General features: G+C 36.7%; 1 protein-coding gene across 1 annotated transcript in view; it reads left to right on the top strand.

The window, feature by feature from the left end:
• LOC145687377 (cytosolic carboxypeptidase 6) overlaps window positions 1-17,100 on the top strand; it is a 2,130,613-nt gene that overhangs the window by 1,158,890 nt on the left and 954,623 nt on the right. The window lies entirely within an intron of this gene.

Genomic DNA, 17,100 nt, shown 5'->3' with positions numbered 1-17,100 from the left:
TAAGCTATTGCTTTTGCAAAGCTCTGTTTCCTTTTAAGCCCGAAACGAAACATGATGGCAGAAAGTTTCGGAAAGTATTGCTTTCTTTCACTGCTAGCTTCTCATTTTGAATAGTGTATATTTAAAACGAAGGGGTGTTCACAAGTACTTGAGCAGAACTCTTAAATCCGGTCTTGCATACATATATACATTTTTTAATGTATATATTTTATCAACTCCTCTTACGAGACCTAATTGAATACACCTTTTTTTTTTTTTTTTGCGAAGATTGTATTAAGTCATGTTGTTTCATGTGACATTTCTCTTCATGAATGCTGCGTGGTAAACTAGATGGTATTGTAGTAAACAGGAACAGTACCTAAACAGCAATATAGGTCATGTGGTTTGTGGCTAGTTGAGTCCACAACGAACCCACGTTACCGTAGGTTTCATAAACTGAACAAAATTTCAAAAAGTTCAATCAGTATCTCATATGCGCAACTAAATGATTAAGTGATGTTTACACCACTGTTTATTAGAAATTTTTAGTTGCCATATTTCGTATTTGTCACGTTTTATTTATTTATTTTCATTTTTTAATCAACTGACCTTACTTAAGCCTATAATCTAAGAAAGGATACTAAAACTTGTGCAGTTGGTTATATTAGGCAGAAATGTGATTTTGTTTACCGTGGTGCTGGAACACTTATCCAAAACGTATTGCGTTTCCCATTGCTTAAAGTTTAGAATTGCTGTCACGCATGAAAATAATAAAAAAACAAAAATGTTTTTAAATGACAGCTTCAAATATATGCCTATATATATATATATATATATATATATATATATATATATATATATATATATATATATATATATTGATATATGTTGATATATTAAAAAGTTTCTAATGTGTCATAGGCGACAAATATTTCAGAACTTAAAATTCTTTTTCTCAGAAATAATAATTACAATCTTGTTTCCAATGCCTTAGGACTTTTTTGTTTTTTTAAGAAATCTTATGAACGTCATCTGCCAATCTGACAGACATGACAGTTGGTGATGTCGGAAAGGCAGTTGTGGGAATACACTTCCATCTTCTCGTTGACAGATTGCTCCCGTGGGTCTTAAGTTGGCCAACTTCAAAACTGACGCCTCAATTTTCCAGCAAACGTGAAGGAATTTCGCAACAAACTTAAAAAAGAGCACATAGAAAAGGGAAGAGATAGAAAGACGAAACAAAAAAGGCATTTAAAACTTCTTAATAGCAGCATTTCAATTTCTGTAAAAGCTTTGTTATGATTTCCATTATCATTCCTAGTTTTATTTTTCACACACACACACACACACACACACACACACACACACACACACACACACACACACACACAAACTTAGTAATTAAAACACGTTTTATTAAATAGTTAGTTATAAAATACGTATTTTAATCAGGGTTGTTCACAAAGAAGTGATTGACGCAAATTGCTGTATTGAAATTTTAGATTGTGGTGAAAATCCAACATTTAAACCAATTTGCAATCAAACTCTGTATAATAATGTTATAATTTGTACAACAACAGCATTTAAAATAGCTTTCAGTTTAATGTCCCACGATTGTGCCCTCTAAAGTAAGGGGAACGATGACTAAGGCAAGTGAATGACGATGGAATACTTGGTGAAATGATAAAGTGGGAGGAAACGGGAGTATCCCGAGAAAACGCACGGACATGATATTGCCCACCACAAACTTAATCGATCAGGGATCGAAACAGGGACTCCACACACCAGAGGTAATTACTCTATCGTCCCTAGCTCTGTTTCTGGTCTGAAGTTTTCCAATATATTGGCCGGATCCCCCCTCAAAAAATGTCTTAAATTTAAGAATGACTTCCAATCACGTTCTTATTCAGTTGGAGAACATAGTGAGTATAATTAATAATTGAAAGCAACCTGTCGGAGCACGTCATACATGCAGATGAACGAAAGTGCAAGTAATGGACAAATGACAATGGAAGCACGCTGCAGAAGAAGAAAGTGTATATCTGGAGAAGAAACAAGTCCTTATCCAGGTATGCAATGAGAATTTGACTACTGCTGCCAATAACATGCTTTCCGCCACATTATCTCTGCTTACTAGTGATATGCCAAATGGGACTTTTAGTTCATGAATTAATAACAAAATAGTACTTGAAGTACCTCTATACTGACCATCCATCACCGGCAGGAAGTCTCCGGGTGACTGGATTTACATACACATCAGTGTAGAGCACTAAAAATTCTTGGCGTAGAAGGCAAAATGAGTGTGCACATCACAGTGTGTGCGAAAAATTAAGAAACATGCATTAGGTATTGAAAGGAACTAAATAAATAGAAATGGTATATACTGGATGGTCATTTTACTTACTATAAACATGATGCAATAGTCGTTTGATGTTCCATGTTTCAATACTCGTCTCTGAGTACTCGAGATGGTTTTCAGATTTCACTGTAGAAAATTTGGCTGGCAGCTATAGTGATTATTATTGTAAGTAGTCTTTCTTCTGCAATATCGATCAATACCCACTACCTATCAATGTTGCACAGTTAATGTCACTTGTTTTATAGAGAATGATGAGTGAAGAATGATATAAATTGATGTAGACTTTCACAATGAGCCTAAATATCCATTCTCATTTCTTCGAAAGTTCTGAGTACGTGAAGTAGAGTTTTTTTTATTTCTTTTTACGAAAATAATGAACAAAAATAATGTCGTTTAAGGAAATTCTAAGAGCGCCGCTATTTGGGTTTTCGTTGGATCATAGACTGTAGAAAGCTAGTAGCAATGCAAGATAATAAGACGTAGAATACCGGATATTCATCTCCTGATATATTAGACAAATGAGTACAGTTATAGGACAAAAATAATTCATATTTATTCTACACATAAGGTGAGATAGAGGTAATGATATTCTGTATAAACTGCCGGAAAGCTGTATGCGAAAAGGGATTAGGCAAAATAAGGAAACACCGACTGGAAATACTTTTCACGCTGAGCTTTTCTTCTAATTTTCAACACGTTCTACGTGTGCTGTCAATTCTAAATCTCCTGTTGACCCCTCTTCATCTTATCGTAGATAGTGTCAAATTGTTTGCTATTTAAGGTTGTTTCAGTGTACGGAACATTATAATGTCATACGAAGTTTAGACGGAATGGTGTAGAACGGGAATTTAACTTTTGTACAAGAAATCAGATGCCATTTACCCGGGATCGTACTTTCAGCCTTTTTAAGCCTTGGGGATCCAGGTTGCTTCTATTGAGACTGCATTGCGGGATCCTACCCTTAAACCAATGACTTGTCTTTTTGATTATGCTGGCCACGAATACAAGATCGTTGATGGATATTCCATTTAGTTTTCTACTTGTTGCTTGAGATAGAGCGTCCTGTTGGTTCTGTGAGAGAATCCTTGACACCAATTTTGATCTTCATCTTTACATCTTACGGACTGTCAATAGGCGATCATATCTCACAAGTGCACTGACTCGAACTATTTTTTTCCTCGTTTTGACTCACAGACAGGAATCATCCCCTAGGTATTATTCCAGTTTGGAAATTTGAAAACCACTGAAAAATCATGAGTCATTGATACATCACCAAATTCTACCTGCGATGTTTTATATTTCTTGGTCGCTATATATTCAAATTTCAAACAAAATTTAATACACATTTGCTGTTCCATTCAATCACTTATTCCAAAATACAGCATGGATAACGCAACATAACTCACACAATCACGGCGTACACGGGCTCGGATAAGTAAAGTGCTCTGACGTCATATGTTACCATATATATCATTCAGTGTTGGAAACGAATTTAGGGGAAATGGGGCAGGATATCATAAATTGTACTAATACATCATAATCTACTCATGCCTGCCTTAGTTGTTTTTTTTTTGACTACACATACCTGACTATCTATAAATCTTATTCATTTACACATTCAATAGCGATATAAAATGTCAAGTATCAAATGATTTGTTAGGGAATGAGGTTATTTAACCATTATTTATTAATATAAAGTCATATGTTGATGATATTTATTTAAATTTTACGATAAAAGAAACACAATTGATAATACCTGGACGGGATGAACCTTGTACTTGCACGCTGTGACCAAATAAAGTTGTTATAATGTAAGTATTTTCCAGTTTTAAGATAATTCCGACTACACAGTATATCGCTAATTATATTATGAAAAAAGTCCATGCATACTACTTTGTTCTCATCTATAATTTAACTCTCCATTGTTTGACACTCTTTTTCTAAGTGTCAGTCAATATTATAACTTTAAAACATCTGAAAAGCCTTCCAAGACACAATTCTGCCAGGTAGTGCGCAAATTTTGAACATTATTGTTAGAAACATAATGTATCAAGTCAGCGACACCATTGAATGTGGGCGAAATAATAACATGAAACTTTAATATTGTTAAGGGGAATATTGTTGTACATACGATACTAGACGCTGTGAAGGGTACTAATATAGTTTTGTTTTCACCTACTTGAAATTTCTTTACCCAATGGATGTATAGATGTTTGTAAATTATCACTAAATACTCCTCATGTAGAGGTATCTTTTCTATAAGCATTCCTATCAAAATTTTATTCTGACTACACTTCTATTCGTACTCCAAATATTGACAATTCATAAATACGTAGGTGATATGTCTTCGTTCCATTAATTCAAACACACCCTTTTTTAACACTTTCCTTTCATTGTTATTAGGCAAAAAGACTTTTCACATACTACATAAATCTACGTACATTTTTCATTAGAACCATTTTACCGATTACCTTAAAAAGAAATCTAATAGCAATTTTCGTATTCTGATCCTTCTCAAATCTAAACTGTTCTTCCTCAGTTGCTTTATTTGTCCCTGCATACAGCCTTCTAGTTGGTATCATCCAATACGAGTACTTCTACTTCGTTTGGTCTTCTTTCAGTACTATTTGTTAATCCACAGTTCATCAGTTGATGATATATCGTATGCTTAATTGGAACATAGGTATGTGTTTCAGTAATTAAGCATTTCGATCATATTGTTTATTGTTATTTACATTGCACTCTTTAATCGCAAAAGAGTCCAACATTATTGCATCGTATTTAATCTTGATACTATCTCTTTGAAGGTTTATTTTAAGACATAAAATATAGAGGAATTTATTAATGCATAATCAATGTATTTTGTGTTAATGCATACTTCGATTACAAATCTGTATTCCTGTAGTATATCATAAACTAATTTCACTAGCTCATATTCCGCTTTCACAACAACAGAACATCGTGTGGCCCACGCATGCAAATACACACACACACACACACACACACACACACATATATATATATATATATATATATATATATATATATATATATATATATATATATATATATGATATTTGGAATTTCCGCTGTAGTGGATGATATGAAACAGCTGCACCTCTTTTGGATTTGCACTCTACGGTCGAGGAGGATTTGCTAGCCCCGGGATTGAAACTGTTGTCATTCGCATTAACTTCATAATCCGTTTTATGTGAATCGCTTGGAAAATACAATCCCACGGATTAGTTTCAACAATTCCGTTAATAGCGGTGCTCTGATCTAAGTACTCTCTCTCTCTCCTTTCCCCTCATCATCATTATTATCATTCTATCTCTCTCATTCTTATGCTTTCGACTTCTTTCCGCACTTCTGCTTATAGTAATCGTAAGCTCAGCCAATGGAGGTATTAAACTTTATGAGTCTTGCTTATTGTGCTTTTCTCCCCTCTCTTTAGTATCATTTTTTTTCTAAGTTTTCTAGCTTGCAGAACATTTTCAACTTATTTCCATAAATCGTCTCTCGTTTGCTGTAAATGTGAATAATAGTACTTGCATTACTATATGCATTTAATTGCCTAAAATTAAGTGTCTCGTTAAAGCGAAATGAGAGAAAATTTAGTCCAGCTACTACAACTTTATTTGCTACGAACTTACTTTCTCTAAAGCACAGTTTTCCACCGAAGTCATATTTCTCAATGACGTGACATTAGCTGTGCAGAAAGATGTTTGAAAATGGAAATGCTATTTTCGTATTCCATATGCTAAAAGAAAAATCATTACTAGTGCATTATAAATGCGTGAATTAATTCGTTATTTATTACTTCTACAGATAGCTTCAGTTAAGATATTGAGTGTACTATACAAATAAAAAATAATAAATAAATAAATAAAATAATGTCTTGTATTGTTTCAATGTTTTGCATGAAAGACCTCACATTTGTTTTTCATGGAAAAAATTCTCAAACATTATAGTCAAGACGTTGAACCGCTTCGTGCCATTGGACAATTATATATATATTGTAATAAGAAAAGATCGACGTAAACAAAATTAGAATCGATTAACATCTTCTGTTCGCGCATCACACTTTTTTTCTTTTTTGAACATTTCAAAAATCGCCTCTTTTTCCTATTTATTTTTTTTAAGTTTCTTCAAACTTTTAACATAAAAATGACCTACCTTTTAAAAACCTTTTCTAAGGTTTGAAGGACTTAAATAAGTTTAATTCTTATCAACAATGGTACATTTTTCGTTCGCGCAAGGTCTGAGAATAAACATAAATTTATCAATATTTCTCAATTTGCATTGTGAAATTCTTCGTTCGTTTTTCTGGGAAAAAAGAAGCAGATCTCACTTGACACTGATTGAAGTGATTTGAACTGCATTGAACCATACGATGTTTGAATCATACTGGAGTGAATCTATTGATAGAAAAGTTACAAATAAGATAAATTGAAAGGACGAGGGAAAAGCTCGCAATCTTCAGCAAGCACTGAGCGGAGAAGAGATTCCTAAGTTGGGGGTCCTCTGAAATTGAAGAATATGGACATAGTTCTACCCCTGAGGTCTCGGAGTGTGTGAAAGATGAATGCAAACCAAGGACGTCGACTAGAAAGCTCCAATGGCAGAAGATAACACAACTTAGTACATCAGTTCTAAACAGTTATCGGTTGGGAGTCTCTGATAGGGCAACAGTTGTCATAGCGTCAAGTGTTTAACAATGTTGGGATGATAACTGATACAGTTTCTTCCTATGTAGTTGATAAGTGTAAAACAAGAAGAGCACAGGGACTATATAACTAGTTTGAATAGTGAATTCAGGCCTCCCGAGAAAAGTTGGTATCTCTACTTTGATGGACGAAAAGATGATACTTTGGTCATAGAAAAAATAATTACCAAGCAATTTCATAAAGTTGTGCTAGAACACTATTCTCTTATCCAGGAACCTAGATAAATTTATATTGGACATGCATCTCCTTTCTCTACTTCGTCAAATAATATAACGCAAAGCATAATTTCTTGCTTGTTTGAACTAACAATATCAACTGAAAAAGCAAGAAGTAGTAGGGTGTGGTGACACTGTAACTAACATAGGATGGAATAACGGTGTCGTCGATTGACTATAAAATCATGTAGGACGCCAGATACGGTGGGGAATCTGCCCTCTGCATGTTATTGAGCTTCCTTTTCACCACATTTTTCTACATATTGATGGTCATACTACAGGGCCTAAATCTTTTACTCGACCGATAAGGAAGCAACCCTATTACTTTGAAAACCTCCCTGTTTTCGGTTATTAACCCATAGCTTGTTCGATTTCAGATATTGACAGTAATGTGTTGTGCAAGAACCAACAATAACTGTTGGACATTTCAAAAATAATTACTTGGGACATTGTCCAGAAGACTTGACAAACGGAATCCTGGTTCATTGTCCCATTCCAGATCGCTAACTACAGCAAACCGAGTCCTTGGTTTGTATGTAATATCGTCACGTCCATCTAAAAAAAAAAAAAAAAAAAAAAAACTTTAAAGAAAAAGTTAGGTTCATTTTGAAATCATACATGCCTGTATTGTTTGCCCCCCCAAAAAAAAAACATACATTACTGACGGACCAAAACATGTCTCTGAAGTAATCCAGACAACACTATATTTATATGACGAATTAATTGAAGTTATCTACCCAGTAATAGAACGAAATACCTTCTTTGCACACTAGAGAATCTTCTGTTGACTGGGGGCGCGGTGGCTCAGTGGTAGTTGCTCGGCAGACGCCGTGCTGTTCACACCGCTGTCTCTGTAGGTGTGCGAGTGGCAGTGTTGAGTGTTTTTTTTTCAACTCACGCCGCATTGTCAAGTGGAGCATTTTCTACTATCAAGTACTTAGTGTTTGCTATCTGCTAATTTCATCATATAGTCTAGTGCGAAGTACTGTTTTCCAGTGAACCATGTCAGTTATTCGAAATGAAATCTTTAAGTTTTACGTCCCACGGTTATGCCGGTTAGGCTAAAGGAGACGGTGATGATGAGTAATGAATGAAATGGTGGAATGAAGAAAGTGGGAGGAAACGGGAGAACCCCGAGAAAACCCACGCACACGGTGTTTGTCCACCACAAAGTTCACTTGGCGGGGGCTGGGATCGAACCCGGGACCCCAAGCACCAGAGGTGAACGCTCTACCACTGAGCATGTCAGTTATTCGAGTGAATACTTTACGTTTATCATTTCAAGATGTAGTGAACAAGCCAAATACATTAGTGTTACATGAATGGATTCGTAATACTTTTCATTTGCTTCCAGATCAAGTTGTCAGTATTGAGTTCGATTACAGTCGCAAACAGTTATATCCAAAGTTAATATCGCAAGTGATTTGTGAACAAATTCTCTTTCGAGTGAATGGAAAGGTCACTTATTCAGATGAGCTTGGTACATACAATATTTTAATAGATTCCGCAAGTTCCAATGTAGTGACAGTTCGTTTACATTTGGTACCCACCGAATTAGAAGATCAACATATTTCCCGTGTCCTATCTCAGTATGGTGATATCAAATCCATTACAGATGAAACGTATTCTACTGGCCATATATACGAAGTCCGAACTGGTAGAAAGATAATACGTATGTGTATTAAGCGCCCTATACCTTCTTATGTGACTATATGTGGTTTACGATTGTGGTTAACGTATGGAGGCCAAGTTAAAACCTGCGCTATCTGTGACTCCCCGAATCATTTTTTGATGGAATGTGCGAAGCGCCGTCTCCCTCCACCGTATCGGCTTCCCTCACCAGTGCTCCAACTTCCAGATCACCGCCCATGCCCGGTTCTTTGAACAAAGTGGATACTGTACCGGATGTTCATTCATTTACCAGCTTTCCCGTATTAAGTGAGAAACGTCCTCCGACTTTACAGGAAAACCTTCCATCGCCAACTATGACTTGTGATCCTACTCTTCCAAGTGCACTCACTATAAATGAACCTACTTGTCAACTCGATGTCCCCAAGAGTTTTACCATTGCACCTATCACTAGTACTCCAGCTACTGTCTCCCAGAGAAACATTGCATCCAATACAACATCTCAGAGTGACTCATCAACCTCCAGTACCATTGTGACGACTTCTCCGGATCTTCCACAACAAAGTCCTCCTGCTCCAGCATTTCCAAAATCGGAAGAGGATCAGTTACCTGAAACCGCCATAAATACTCCGTTGTCATCGATCACGGATGACTCCCGCCAGGAAATGAGTGTTTCATCTGAGATGGATTCTCCAACTATAGAAGCAGCCCAGTTTCCCGCTCTACCCGAAAAGAGGCGTATAAAAGGCCGATCTCAGTCCTCACCTCGTAATAACCCCTATCGAGTCAATAAACATCAGAAAACTAAAAGTGTTCTCCCTGTGAATCATAATTGTGTGTCTGGTTTCACAAGGTCACGAGCAGATCCCCATCAAAGTGAACTAAGCACTAAGGTAAACGATGTTGTTGCCCCTCCAGACAAGTGATCATATCACCTCCCAATTTAGGATGGGAATTTGTTTGAGAGATATTACCCGTCTTTGTTGTGTCAAGTTCATTATGCCATTTTTTTAGCGCAGTGTTTATTTGGTGTATTTTTCTTCTTTTGTGGTCATTAACTATGTTTGCAAAGCGTATAGCCACAATTAATATCAACAGTATTTCAAGTCTTACTAAGCAAAAAGCATTAGCCGATTACTTCAACAAATCAGATCTGGACATAATTTTCCTTCAAGAGTGCAATATTGATCATTTCTCCTATCTCTTTAATCACATGTGGGAAATCAATCCTTCCGAAACTGGTTCTGGCACTGCTATTTTATATCGTAAAGATATTTCTTTAACCGACTTTTCTAAATTTCCGTCAGGTCGCATTATTACAGCCAATTATGAAAATATACATTTTTGTAACTTATATTCACCTTCAGGCAATAATAATCGTTCCGAGCGCAACTCTTTCTATCTCACTGACGTTCCCACGGAGTTACATTCTGGTACACGAGATTTGATCTGTGTAGGAGACTACAACGCAGTGTTAGATCTTATAGACTCAAGTTTTGGTTACAATACTTCTCTTACACTGCGTAAATTGGTTCAAGACTTTAAGTTAGTTGACGTATGGCGTCATTATAAAGGTAACACCCCAGGGCACACTTTCTTTAGACAAAATGGATCCTCACGTTTGGATAGGATCTATGTCAGTACCACCTTAATTAATTTTGTGCGCTCCATAAACGTTCAACCAGCATGCTTTTCTGATCACTGTGCTGTGGTTTGCACAATTGATTTACCCATCCGTAAGTACTTAAAGTCATCCTTTGTTTGGTCGCTCAAAAACAGCATTTTAACTGACGAGGATCTTCAGTTGCTCATTACCAATAGATGGAATTATTTAATGCATTTTAAACCTAACAAGAAAAGTTTGTTTTCATGGTGGTTATATCAACTTAAGCCTTCTTTTCAGTCTATCTGTAAACAACACAGTAAAGACAGATCCTCTCTTCTTAAAGAGCAACATAATTACTACTATAACTTATTATGTGAATACTATAAAGAACTTGCTCAAGGAGTAGACGTACTTCCTCGTATTAAGGAAATTAAGGCACTCTTACTCATTTTACATCGTAAAAAAATCAAGGTTTTTTCACGAGAGGCAAAACGACGATGCTTCAGCATGAAGTTGCCTCTTTACATACAGTTAGCCGTGAAAGGCGAAGAGGTAAACAAAACCTTATTTCCAAGGTCACCTTTCCTAACGGTCACGTTTACGAGCATGATCGCGTACTCTCAGCTCTGTATAATGCATACCAGAACCTATATTCCCCCGTTCCAACCCAATCCTCTGAATCCTGCTTCGAACATCCGATCGGTTCTATCACCCCGGAAGCTCGTAACACCCTCAATGAGCCCTTTACAGAACGCGAAGTTCGCTAAGCTATTTTTGCGGGGAAGTTAAACAAATCTCCGGGACCTGATGGTCTTACACTAGAATTTTACCGCCAATTTCACGGCACTCTCACGCCTTTTCTCACAGAAATGTATAACGAACTCCGAGTCACACCCACGTGGAGCTCTTCTTTTACGGCTGGCATCATGGTACTTGTACCTAAACATGCAGGTGCGCATGATTTTGATAATTTAGACCGATTACCCTCCTTAATGTTGATCAGAAAATTTTGTCACGTTGTCTTGCCTCTCGTTTAGAACCGTTTTTAAATCAGGTCTTACATAATGATCAGTATGGCTTAAAGCATACCAAACCTATGTATTTAGCATTAAGTAATATACGAGAAGGTATTCATTGGTGTCAGAAAACTAGTTCTCCGCAGGCAGCATTATTAGCTCTTGATTTCCATAAGGCATTTGATAGGTTGTCACATGATTATATGTTTACAGTACTTGCAAAATATGGTTTCGGAGACAGTTTTCTTAATTTGATTAAATTTCTTTATACTCAACGATACGTAAAATTAAAAATTAATGGTGCACTTACAAATCCCATCAATGTACGTCGAGGTATTGCACAAGGCTGCCCCCTGTCTTCCATCCTGTATAGCTTGGTTCTCGTGCCCTTTCTTTTAAAACTGGAACAACACATTTAAGGTATACAGATTGGTGCAACAACCTTAAAATTACAAGCATTCGTCGATGATATACATTGTTTTCTTAACAGTCCACAAGAACTGTCACGTGTTGAAAACCTCATATCGCACTATGAGCGCATTTCAGGTGCTGTTCTGAATAAACAAAAGTCACGCCTGATGTGTATAAATCCGGCTGACCAACACGTGTATTTTTCTACGATTTCTTGTACTGATCGCATCAAAATCTTAGGTGTAACTTGGCAACGTCGCATAGCAGACACTATAGACTACAATTTTCATACCAGGCTGCCCCCTGTCTTCCATCCTGTATAGCTTGGTTCTCGTGCCCTTTCTTTTAAAACTGGAACAACACATTTAAGGTATACAGATTGGTGCAACAACCTTAAAATTACAAGCATTCGTCGATGATATACATTGTTTTCTTAACAGTCCACAAGAACTGTCACGTGTTGAAAACCTCATATCGCACTATGAGCGCATTTCAGGTGCTGTTCTGAATAAACAAAAGTCACGCCTGATGTGTATAAATCCGGCTGACCAACACGTGTATTTTTCTACGATTTCTTGTACTGATCGCATCAAAATCTTAGGTGTAACTTTGCAACGTCGCATGGCAGACACTATAGACTACAATTTTCATACCACAACGTACTTTGGTTGCACTCATTCACCAAAGTAAAGCCTGGCATGTAAGTCTTGCAGGCCGAGTTTACCTTTTAAATGTTTTTATTTTTAGTCGTCTTTGGTTTTTGACGCAATTATTTTCCTTGCCGAAGAAATACCTCAGTGTGATACGAAAACACACAGGGCAACTGCTGTGGCAAAATCACTGCCTAAGAGTAAGTCACGAGACCTTGTGTTTATCAAAAGGTGCTGGCGGCCTCGGTCTTAAAAATATACAACTTCAGAGCTACTCGCTGTTACTGCATCGCGTGTGTCAAACATTATGTTCATATTCCGACTCCCTTTCCAGCACGGCTTTGTGTGTAACATTACGTCATATTGAGCTACAAGCTCCCCTGCATACACAGCCATGGGCTAGCATTGTGCCATACCTCAAGGACGTATTTATTGATATTAGTTACTCGCTTATTGCACGGAGTCACCTTGAAGACCTTTCCGTAAAGCAATTATATAATCAATTTCACTCTATCACAGTTTCTGTTCCCCGTATAGCTGAACATTACCCACTGAAAAAACTGGACGCAAATCTGGGCGAACATTCATGCACCGATATTGTCCCCTGCCCTGCAATCTCTGTGGTACAGTGCTGTTCATAATGTGTACCCTACAAACGGGAGACTCTATGAATTGGGTATCCGCAGCCTCTCTTTCTGCGGTACCTGTCATGCTCCCGATACTTTACAACACCGGCTCGATAGTTGTTCAAAGAACGTTACAATTTGGTGTTACTATCAAAAAATTATTGCCCGTATATCCCGAACAACTCCTTCTACTATCACTTGCCCGTCACTAATGTTATTTCCTGATTATCAATTTTATCCCTGTACTAAACATAATGCAACTCTGTGGATCACGTCCCATACTATAGATATTCTTTTATGTAATGATTTTAATGGTAATGTGACTTTGTACATCCACCAACTTTTGTTACGCATGCACACTATTGCATTTCCAATTCGTAAACAAAAGTTTGCTAATTTTCTTGCAGCAATTTATTGATGTGTCCATTGTATGTTTGTTTGTTTATGCTTACTGATGTAATTGGCTGCTAAGAGTACAACTTTTGTTTGTTTATTGATTCTGATGTAATCGACCGATAACAGTACAATAAAGTTTTTTTTTTAAAGTGGTAGAACGTTCACCTACCGTGCTTGGGGTCCCTGGTTCTATCCCAGCTCGCGCCGTGTGGACTTTGGGGTGGACAAACACCGTACTCGTGGGTTTTCTCGGGGTTCCCCGTTTCCTCCTACTTTCTTCATTCCACCATTTCACTCATTTCTCATTACCACCGTCTCCTTTAGCCTAACCGGCATAACCGTAGGACGTTAAACTTAAAGATTTCATTTCATTTTCATTTTTCTTCTGTCGACAACACTAGTTGGTGACATAAAACATAATCGGAAGCTTGGTTATAGGAGGATTTTAAAAGCAAATCAAACTGCCCCATAAAAAGAAGACTATCTCGAAATTTTGAACAACCAAAGATAAACTTTCAGGCTTCCGATTACTTTGAAATTACTAATTGGAATTCTTGTGTGGTGTATCCTCCTCCAATTCTGCGCAATCTAAGTGAAGATGATGCAAAACCATTCACCAAGTCTAACACTACATCCATCAGAGAAATCTGTCGCACCAAGCTGTGAAAAGGTGTATCAAACTTCTGACAGAGGCCTCGTATAAAGTATGTGAACATGAAGCTAGAGATGGCTATATCCCAAAAACACTGAAGTCTAGACCAGTCGTCTCTCGTTTCTCAAAAAAAAAAAAAAAATCAGACTTTAAATGTGTGTAGATATAAAAAAGAAAGACTAAATGCGCAGTAAGTAAAAAATTCTACTGTATGAATAATGTTTTTACATAGTATCTTATAAAATGTAAATAGTTGTAAATATAATGCAAATAGCATACTGAACAATTAGATGCTTGGCTGGGTAGGGATGGAACCACCTTCAGGTTATGAGTTCTGGGTCGATTTGTTTTAGAAAAACGAGCGAACAATTGCGCAGTGAAAATTCCCGAAAATTGTAAAATTTCAGCTTTTCTCAGACCTTGCGCGAATGGAAAATGTAACATTATTAACTTATTTAGATTCTTTAAACCTTAGAAAAGGTTAACAGTTTAGAGCGTCTTTATGTTAAAAATTCTAAGTAATTATATATATATATATATATATATATATATATATATATATTTTTTTTTTTTTTAAAGTGCAATTTTTGAAAACTTTAAGTGCGATGCACGAATTGAAGATGTTAACCGATTTTAATTTTCTTTTATTACAATTAGGCAAGTTTTTTTTTTCACTAGAGCATTTCGAAGAAAGGATTTTTTTTCGATCCACCCTAATATATATATATATATATATATATATATATATATATATATATATATATATATATATATATATATATATATATGAAGATTTTTCTTAAGTAAGGTTCGATTGTTAATACAAACACAACTTGTGAAAATACTATCTTTACCTAGTTAACATGTTTATTTAAACATTTATCATAGCGTCCGACAAAGTTTAGTATGCCCAAGTTGTAGAAATCACCTCCTCCTCCTGAAAAAAAAGTAAATTTTCAACCGTCGTTTTCACTGCGGACGTTTGCTATGTTTTTTTTTTTTCATTGAAATGCGCACACGCACTATCTTTCAGTGTGCCTTGGACATGAGGCTACACCAATTGCAGTCGTAGCGTCAGTGTATGTGATTCAGTGTAGGCAGTTAAAATATTTAATCAAATTGAGTATTCCACTAAGTGTAAAATAAGGTATGTGATTCGATCTTTGACAGCAAGGAATATGTCTGCAGCGGAAAGTCAGATATGTGAGACGTGCGGCCCGAATGCAATGAGTGACAGCAATGTGCGTAAATGTGTGCGATCGTTCAAGAACGGGACAATGTTTATGATGGAAAGCGACCGGTCCTACCTTCTGTAATCACAGACGAGTTGTTGCATGCAGTTGATGCTAAAATCAACGAAAACTGCCGCTTCACGATTTCCACGATATCACTAGAATTTCCACAGGTTTCCCGGTCGGTACTGTACCAAATACCATACATACCTTGGGATTCCGAAAACTGAGCGCGTGATGGGTTCCAAAACTTCTTACTGGATTGTGCATTGACCATTTTGACCCGATACAATGAGGAATGAGATCAACTGTTGGAACACATTTTTACAGGAAACGAAACATGGATTTTCCACATGATTCCATCATCGAAGCGGAAATCAATGAAATACGACGGACACACGACATCTCCAAAGTGAAAGACAAACAGGCAATGTCTTTATGAAAAGTTATGAACGCAGTTTTATTTGATTATCGTGGTGTCCTCAAAGTCGAGTTTATACCGAGTCGTGTTGTCCTCATACCATATAAACAAACATGGTAATTATGAAGAAAAAAAGCTTAATGCGAACAGAGGAAATAACCAAGAATATGACACTATGTTCACTAGTTTTTTTTTTTTTTTTACCTTACTTAGAAAAAGCCATTCTACACGCATATATATATATATATATATATATATATATATATATTGATAGATAGATAGATAGATACATGCATACATACATAAATACATACATACATATATACATATATACATACATACATATATACATACATACATACATACATAGCGTGTTTCAAAATGACACCGACAGCATTTACGTGGTGATTTCTGACACCAAGATAAGACAAAAAGCATATACCAACCTGAGTGCACAACTGCTTCCTTTCGGAGTTATGGGTTGCCGAAAACATAAAAGGCCCATAGATCCAATACTTTGGGAACTACCGTAGTCCAGTCAAGACTTCACTTAGGAATTATTAAGGTAACCAAGAAAATTCTGCCGCTTTTTGTGAAGATCTGTGTTCCATTGACCCTTACACCGTGAGTTGAATGCGAATGGAAATTAGGCGAAGGTCAGTTGTTGGTGTAGGTATATCAACATACTACTTGGTTGTGCCAGTTCAGTTATACCGTGAAGTTGCGTAAGGACAAAGTGAACATGGGACCTCCACAGAGCGTCATATAGAGCGTGTATGCTATATTAGTTCTAACTGGGGTCAATCGCCGCTTCAGCGGGGCAGAAGATATGCCAGACTTTTTGTGAGGGTTTCGAGACTACGCGGACAGTGCAACGACGGCTTAACAAGTTTAAGGACTGTGACGAAACAATCGAAGACGCACTACGTGCCGGAAGATCAACACATGCACAAAATGTAGATCTTCATTCAACAATTGAGGCGAATAGTGATCAGACGAGCGAGGAGCTGGTTACAATTCAGTGTGAGTGAAGAAAAAATTCGGCAGTACCTTAATCAACTTGGGAAGCACTACAAGTTGGGTCGATAAGTCCCATACGATTTGACTCCGGACCAGAAGACAACAAGAGCAGACACCTGCGTTTCTTTGCTGTCTAGTTTGAGGAAGTTCAAATTCTTAGT

The sequence above is a fragment of the Thermobia domestica genome, chromosome 6 (assembly GCF_964235325.1).
Source record: "Thermobia domestica chromosome 6, izTheDome1.hap1.1, whole genome shotgun sequence".
Classification (NCBI taxonomy): domain Eukaryota; kingdom Metazoa; phylum Arthropoda; class Insecta; order Zygentoma; family Lepismatidae; genus Thermobia; species Thermobia domestica.
The sequence above is the reverse complement of the archived record's forward strand: the minus strand, read 5'-3'. Positions and strand labels throughout refer to the sequence as shown.